An 8994-nucleotide genomic window follows, 5' to 3' on the forward strand; every position below is an offset into this window, starting at 1 on the left:
TTTTTAGTGTAACATGAAGGCATTTTATGAGGGTTTTGGCCAGTTCTGGAATGTCGTGCTGTCTGGAAGGGTCTCGGAGTGTAGCATCAAAGCTTTTTCTTAGGTTTTCAGGGTATTTTTGGAGCATCAAGCCACCTGGAAGGATTTTTTAGTGTAACATGAAGGCATTTTATGAGGGTTTTGGCCAGTTCTGGAATGTCATGCTGTCTGGAAGGGTCTCTCAAAGTGTGTTTCAGCATCAAAGCTTTTTTTTTTTTTTCAGGGTATTTTTTTTTAGCATCAAGCCACATCTGGAACCTGGAAGGATTTTTAGTTGAACATGAAACATGAAGGCATTTTATGAGGGTTTTGGCCAGTTCTGGAATGTCGTGCTTTTGGAAGGGTCTCGGAGTGTAGCATCAAAGCTTTTTCTTAGGTTTTCAGGGTATTTTTTTTGCATCATGCACCTGGAAGGATTTTTTTGTAACATGAAGGCATTTTATGAGGGTTTTGGCCAGTTCTGGAATGTCAATGCTGTTGGAAGGGTCTCGGAGTGTAGCATCAAAGCTTTTTCTTTTTTTCAGGGTATTTTTGGAGCATCAAGAGCACCTGGAAGGATTTTTAGTGTAACATTTGGCATTTTATGAAGGTTTGGCCAGTTCTGGAATTTATTTTGAAGGGTCTTTTTTTAGCATCAAAGCTTTTTAAGGGTTTTCAGGGTTTTTTTGTTCATCGAGCCACCTGGGATTTTTTAGTGTAACATGAAGAAGGCATTTTATGAGGGTTTTGGCCAGTTCTGGAATGTCTTGCTTTTTTCAGGGTCTCGAGTGTAGCATCAAAGCTTTTCTTAGGTTTTCAGGGTTTTTTTTGAGCATCGAGCCACCTGGAAGGTTTTAGTGTAACATGAAGGCATTTTATGAGGGTTTTGGCCAGTTCTGGAATGTGGCATTGTGCTTTTTGGAAGGTCTCAGTGTAGCATCAAAGCTTTTTCTTTTTCAGGTTTTTTCAGGGTATTTTTTCTTGAGCATTTAGGAAGGATTTTTTTGTAACATGAAGGCATTTTATGAGGGTTTTGGCCAGTTCTGGAATGTCATTTTTTGAAGGGGTTTTTTGTGTAGCATTTTTTTTCTTAGGTTTTCAGGTATTTTGGAGCATTTAAACCTGGAAGGATTTTAGTGTAAATGAATTTTTGAAAATTTGGCAGTTCTGGAATGTCATTTTTTGGAAGGTTTTGTAGCATTTTTTTCAGGTTTTTTTTTTGAGCATCAAGCCACCTGGAAGGATTTTTAGTGTAACATGAAGGCATTTTATGAGGGTTTTGGCCAGTTCTGGAATGTCATGCTTTCTGGAAGGGTCTTGGATTGTAGCATCAAAAGCTTTTTCTTAGGTTTTCAGGGTATTTTGAGAGCATCAAGATGACCTGGAAAGGATTTTTTAGTGTAACATGAAGGAATTTTTTTGAGGGTTTTATTATTTTTTCTGGAATGTCATGCTGAATTGGAAGGGTTCTCATGAGGTCTCAGCAAGCATCAAAGCTTTTTCTCTTAGGTTTTCAGGGTATTTTTGAGCATCAAGCCACTGGAAGGATTTTTAGTGTAACATGAAGGCATTTTATGAGGTTTTGGCCAGTTCTGGAATGTCAATGTTTTTCTGGAAGGGTCTAAGTGTAGCATCAAAGCTTTTTTTAGGTTTTCAGTTTTTTTTTTTTAGGTAGCATGAGCATTTCAACTGGAAGGATTTTTATTAACATGAAGGCATTTTATGAGGTTTTGGCCAGTTCTGGAATGTCATTAATTTTTGTTCAGTTTTGTTTAAGGGATGTAGTTTAGTTTTAGAAAGTTTTTTAGGTTTTCAGGGTATTTTTGAGCATCAAGCACAGGAAGGATTTTTTTTTTTTTGATTTTTTTAGTTATTTTTTGAGATGAGATTTTTGAAGGCATCAGTTCAGTTTAATCAGTATTTAACAGCAAAAGGGAATTAGAGGTAGTATCAGTAAAGCATTTCTTTTTGGTCAGGGTATTTTTTTTCAGTTTTTCAAATCATTTTTTTAGTTTAACAAAGTAGATTTTTTTTTTTTTGGGGCATTTTTTTTTTTGTTTTCACTATTATTTTTTGTTTTTTTTTTTTTTTAGGAATCATTCATTTTAGTTTAGTATTAGTCATTTTGGAGGAGATTTTTTACTTTTAGTTCATGGTTTAGTTCATTTTGGATTTTAAATGCAACAGGAAGGATTCACTATTAGTTCATTTTAGTCATGTTAGTCACTGCTAGTTCAATTGTTAGTTGCAAAGGAGTCATTTTGCAAAGCTTTTCTTAGGTTAGTTTTTCAGGATTTTTTATTATTATTGGAGTTTCATTTTTAGTTAACATGAAGGCATTTTTTGAGTTCATTTAGGAGAGTCACTGTTAGTTCAAGGGTCTCATGCAACATCAAGATTCACTATTTTTCAGTATTAGTCATTCAACAGGAGAGTTTCACTATTTGTGTTCATTATTAGTTATTATGCAACATGAGATTTTGACTTTTATGTTCAGTATTTGGGTTTTGGCCAACAGGAATTTTTTTTTCAGTTTTCAGGCATTTTTTAACATCAGATTCACTGGAATTTTTATGTAACATGTTTCAGTTCTGAGTTTTTTAAAATCATGGAACAGTTTTTTTCACTTTTAGTTTTAGTTATTTTTGAGCATTTTATTTTTTTTCAGTAGTAAGTTTTTAGTCATGCATTAGGTTTTGGCCAGTAGTTTCAATGTCATTTTTCAAAGGTCAGTTTGTAAATCAAAGCTTCACTATTAGGTTTTTTTTTTTTAGTCATTCAAGTATTAGGAAGGATTTTTAACTTTTAGTTTAGTGTCAGTTTTTTTTTATTAGTTTTTTAGTTTTGTAGTTACATTAGTTTTTTAAGTTCAGTATTAGTCATGTCAACATCAAAGATTCACTATTAGTTTTCAGTTTAACAGGATTCAAAAGGAGATCATTTAGTCATGCAACAAGAGATTTTTAGTTCATTTAAGTCATTTTTTCAGGAGATTTTTATTAGTTCACTATTAGTCATGCAACAGGAGATTCACATTAGTTCAGTATTAGTCATGCAACAGGAGATTCACTATTAGTTCACTATTAGTCATGCAACAGGAGATTCACTATTAGTTCAGTATTAGTCATGCAACAGGAGATTCACTATTAGTTCACTATTAGTCATGCAACAGGAGATTCACAATAGGAAATAATTCAGTATTAGTCATGCAACAGGAGATTCACTATTAGTTCACTATTAGTCATGCAACAGGAGATTCACAATTAGTTCAGTTTAGTCATGCAACAGGAGATTCACTATTAGTTCAGTATTAGTCATGCAACAGGAGATTCATTCACTATTAGTTCAGTATTAGTCATGCAACAGGAGATTCACTATTAGTTCACTATTAGTCATGCAACAGGAGATTTTTTTTACTATTAGTTCACTATTAGTCATGCAACAGGAGATTCATTATTAGTTCAGATTAGTCATGCAAAGAGGAGATTCACTATTAGTTCAGTATTAGTCATGCAACAGGAGATTCACTCATTAGTTCACTATTAGTCATGCAACAGGAGATTCACTATTAGTTCAGTCATGCAACAGGAGATTCACTATTAGTTCACTATTACCGTTTTTTGTTAGGAGATTTTTTTATGTATTTCATTAGTTTTTAGTATTAGTTTTCATATTAGTCATGAAAGGTTCACTATTATTCATATTAGTCATGCAACATTGAGAAGGAAAATTAATCTGCTTAGGAGATTCACTATTAGGAAGGGTCAAAACAGGAGATTTCACTATTAGTTCAGGATTAGTCATCCAACAAAGGCCCAAAATTGTTTGTTCACAAAAATTAAAATTTCAACAGGAAATTTCACTTCTAGTTTTGGAAGGCTCAAAATTCATGCAGCAAGGCACTATTAGTTTTCAGTATTAGTCAAGCAAATTTAAATTTGTGAATTAAGTTCAAAAAATCATGCAGCATTAAATTCAATTTAAGTTCACTTTAAGGTCAAAAAATCCTGTAACAAAAAATCCTGGAAGGTTCAAAAAACTTTGTAAGGAATTTATGCAAAATCCTGGAAGGGAAATTCTGTAGGAAGGCCCAATGTAAAGGAGAAAAGGGTTTAAGTAAAGGCAACAGGAAAATCCTGTAGGAAGGCCCAAAAATCCTGTGGAAGGCAAAAAAAATCCTGTTCAGGAAGGTCCAAAAATCCTGGGAAGGCCCAAAAAAAATGTTAGAAGGCCCAAAAAATCCTGTGGAAGGCAAAAAAGGCAAAAATCCTGTTAGGAAGGCCAAAAAAAATCCTGTAGGAAGGCCCAAAAATCCTGTAGGAAGGCCCAAAAAATCCTGTTAGTTCAAAATTTTTGCCCAAAAATCCTGTAGGAAGGCCCAAAAATCCTGTAGGCCCAAAATCCTGTGGGAAGGTGGAAGGGCCAAAAATCCTGTTAAGGCCAAAAAAATCCTGTTGTTCAGAAGGCCCAAAAATCCTGTAGGAATGCCCAAAAATCCTGTAGGAAGGCCCAAAAATCCTGTAAGGAAGGTCCAAAAATCCTGTGGAAGGCCCAAAAATCCTGTTTAAGGCCAAAAAATCCTGTAGGAAGGCCCAAAAATCCTGTAGGAAGGCCCAAAAAAACCTGAGGAAGGTAAAGGCAAAAATCCTGTCAGGAAGGCCCAAAAATCCTGTAAAAGGCCAAAAATCCTGTAGGAAGGCCAAAAATCCTGTCTGTTGGAAGGCCCAAAAATCCTGTTAGGAAGGCCCAAAAAATCCTGTAGGAAGGCCCAAAAATCCTGTAAAGGAAAAATCCTGGTCCAAAAAATCCTGTAGGAAGGCCCAAAAAATCCTGTAGGAAGGCCCAAAAATCCTGTCCTGGAGGCCCAAAAATCCTGTAGGAAGGCCCAAAAATCCTGTAGGAGGAAGGCCAAAAATCCTGTAGGAAGGCCAAAAAATCTGTCAAGGCCCAAAAAAATCCTGTAGGAAGGCCAAAAAATCCTGTAGAAGGCCCAAAAATCCTGGAGGAATTTTTGTAGGAAGCCCAAAAAATCCTGTAGGAAGGCCCAAAAATCCTGTAGGAAGGCCCAAAAATCCTGTGGAAGGCCCAAAAAATCCTGGGGAAGGCCCAAAAAATCCTGTAGGAAGGCCCAAAAATCCTGTGTGAAGGCCCAAAAATCCTGTAGGAAGGCCCAAAAATCCTGTAGGAAGGCCCAAAAAATCCTGTTCCTGTAAGGAAAAAAATCCTGGAAAGGCCCAAAAATCCTGTAGGGCCAAAAATGTAAAAAAATCCTGGGAAGGCCCAAAAATGTTAAAAAATCCTTAAGGTGTAAAAATCCTGTAGGAAGGCCCAAAAATCCTGTAGGAAGGCCCAAAAATCCTGGAGGAAAATCCAAAAATCCTGTAGGAAGGCCCAAAAATCCTGTAGGAAGGCCCAAAAATCCTGTGAGGAAGGCCCAAAAAAAGGTCCAAAAAAAATCCTGTAGGAAGGCCCAAAAATCCTGTAGGAAGGTCCAAAAATCCTGTGGGGAAGGCCCAAAAATCCTGTAGGAAGGCCCAAAAAATCCTGTAGGAAGGCCCAAAAATCCTGTAGGAAGGCCCAAAAATCCTGGAAGGGTTCAATCCTGTAGGCCCAAAATCCTGTAGGAAGGTCCAAAATCCTGTAGGAAGGCCCAAAAAATCACTGTTAAGGCCCAAAAAATCCATCAAGGTCCAAAAATCCTGTCCTGTAGAATGTCCAAAATCCTGGAAGGCCCAAAATCTGTCAAAGGCCCAAAAATCCTGAAGGCCCAAAAATCCTGTCAAAGGTCCAAAAATCCTGAAATCTTGAAATTTCAGAAACATCATTTTCATTTTCATTTATTTTCATTCTTTTTCTTTCATTTATTCTTCATTATTCTTCATTTAATCTTCATTATTCTTCATTTAATCTTCATTATTCTTCATTTATTCTTCATTATTCTTCATTTATTCTTCATTATTCTCATTTATTCACCCGACCTTTGTCACATCTTCATCCATTTCCTCTTTGAACAGAATTCCTCCTTCAATAGAGTCTGGTTTCAATTCCATCCAGAATTCCTTCATATTTCTCCTTTTCACTATCAGTTTTTTGTACTTTTTTTTGTACTTCCATCTTTATCATCATCTCCCAGTAAACGGCAAAATTGATGATCATCATTTTCTAGTCTTCATCTCTCCCAATTCCCTCATTTATCAAACTTTTTATGTCTAAACATCAAATCATTTTGGTCAACTTTCATTGAGCTTATTGTCCCAAAGACTCGCCCGATATTATGAGCGATTCTTGGAATCTTGGAATCGCCACAGACGACAAATCTATTCCGAGTTGATAAATCAGAACGCCTGTTGTGATACACTGACATCACACAGACAATTCTGACTGAACCCCTGCAAAACCTGGGGCCCAAATGCCCCCACTCTCATGGCTGTGCCCTGGGCATGAAGTTAGGTCTGTAGTGGACAAGAAAGAGTAAAAAAGTAAATTAAAACTTTGATTCCTGACCAAATCTGCCATTGTACCCTAATACCCAGCAAAGGTAGACGAGACTTGCCGTCAGTTCACGGTTCGGATGCCCCAGAGAAATAGACAGAAATAGACACAAATAGACACTAAATAGACATAAATAGACCCAAAGAGCAAATAATAAATGAAATATTGATAAAAATATAAACGATTTGGATTCTAAAGATTATCCATAGGCCTAGAATGCATTCTTCCAAGGGGGCATTTGAGGGCATTTTGGCATCGCTGAAACTGAGATATATAGGAATATATAGACTTATAGACTTATACCAATTAATTTCCGCCATTAAAAAACATATTTTAGGAAGGAAATATATAGAATTTAAGGCCATTTTGGTTTAAATAAGTCAATTTGACTTCCCAGATGACGTCTGGTCAAGACACGTGAATCGGACGATGAATCACGAGATTTACGTAATTAAGGACTGTCTGACTGATTTGGGTTAATTAAAATAACTAATTAGCTTAATTATCATTAATTATATAATAAAATTAACGTAAGATTAATGAAATATGGCCGTTTTTCGACCGCCGATTCGCCGAGATTCGAACCTGGTTCGAACACTTCCACTGGTTCGATAATTTACGATATTTACGTAATTTCTGACTATTTGACCGATTTAGATCAATTAATGAGACTAATTAGCGTTAATTATGTTGTAAATATATTAAAATTAACGTAAAATTAATTAAATATAGCGATTTTTGTTGATTTTGATTCGCTGATTCGCGAGATTCGAGCCTAGTTCGAGCTATGATTTGGTTCGATAATTCACGAAATTTACGTAATTTCGGACTGATTGACTGATTGGGATCAATTTATACAACTAATTAGCTTAATTATCATTAATAATATAATAAAATTAACGTAAGATTCATTAAATATAGCCATTTTTGTTGCTGCTTCGAAGAGATTCGAACCTGGTTCGAACCAATGTTCGATAATTCTCGGTATTTACGTAAATTCTGACTATTTGACCGATTTAGATCAATTAATGATCCTAATTAGCGTTAATGAGGTTGGAAATATGTGTCAATTAACGTAAAATTAATTAAATATGGCCGTTTTTCGTTGCCGAATCGATAAAATATTCGGGAATCACGTGAATATCGTCATATCATCGAACCGAACAACTGTTCGAACAGGTTCGAACCAGGTTCGAATCAGCAACAAAAATCGCTATTTTTAATGAATTTTACGTTAATTGACATATATTTTCAACCCAATTAACGCTAATTAGTCTCATTAATTGATCTAAATCGGTCAAATAGTTCGAAATTACGTAAATATCATAAAATCATCGAACCGAATAACTGTTCGAACAGGGTTCGAATCCCGTCGAGTCGGCGACGAAAAATGGCCATAAATAATTAATTTTACGTTAATTCACTTATATTATTAACGATAATTAAGCTAATTAGTTATTTAAATCAACCCAAATCAGTCAGACAGTCCTTAATCACGTGAATCTCGTGATTCATCGTCCGATGATTCGCATCAGTGTCTGGAACCAGACTCGTCTTCTGGAAATTTGAAATTGACTTATTTAGGCCAAAATGGCCTTAAATTCTATATATTTCCTTCCCAAAATATGTTTTTTAATGGCAGAAATTGATCTGTATAGATCTATAAGTCTATATATTCCTATATATCTCGGTTTCAGCTATGCCAAAATGCCCCCTTGGGAGGGAGGTATTCTAGGCCTATGGTTAATCTTTAGAATCCAAATCTTTTATATTTTTTGAATATTTCATTTATTATTTGATTTTTAGGTTATTTAGAGCGTTGATAGTGAGGTTCTGATAGTGTCATAGCCACTGTACCCCCCAAGATCTAGTGCACAATACAAGACATTACATTGATAGTGAGGTCATCTGATATTGTCATAGTCACTGTACAACTAAGATCTGGTGCATAATACCAGAAATTACAATGATAGTGAGTTTGTCTGATAGTGTCATAGTCACTGTACCCCAAGATCTAGCACACAATACCAAAATTTACACTGATAGTGAAATGATCTGATAGTGTCAGTCACTGTAGTGCAAGATCTAGTTCACAATACCAGAACTTAAATTGATAGTGAAGTCATCTGATAGTATCAGTCACTGTACTGCAAGATCTAATGCACAATACCAGAAATTACATTGATAGTGAGGATGTCTGATAGTGTCATCATCACTGTTCCCCAAGATCTAGTGTGTACAACGTGAGGATTTTTATTGCAGCAATGTGAGAGAGAGAGATAGATTACAGATTGATGAGAGAGAGAGAGATTTTTGAGAGTCTGATAGTGTCATGTCACACACCCAGGTGATCTTGACGGCACCCCAACGGTCAGTATCAAACCTTTACCTAGGTTTTTAGATTTTTGCCTCTTCAGCATTTCCGGCACATGGAAGGAATAATTTTTACTTTCTTTTTTCCTTTTTAAGGTTTTTTTTTAGTGT

This window comes from Macrobrachium rosenbergii, unplaced genomic scaffold, assembly GCF_040412425.1.
Source record: "Macrobrachium rosenbergii isolate ZJJX-2024 unplaced genomic scaffold, ASM4041242v1 13917, whole genome shotgun sequence".
Classification (NCBI taxonomy): Eukaryota; Metazoa; Arthropoda; class Malacostraca; order Decapoda; family Palaemonidae; genus Macrobrachium; species Macrobrachium rosenbergii.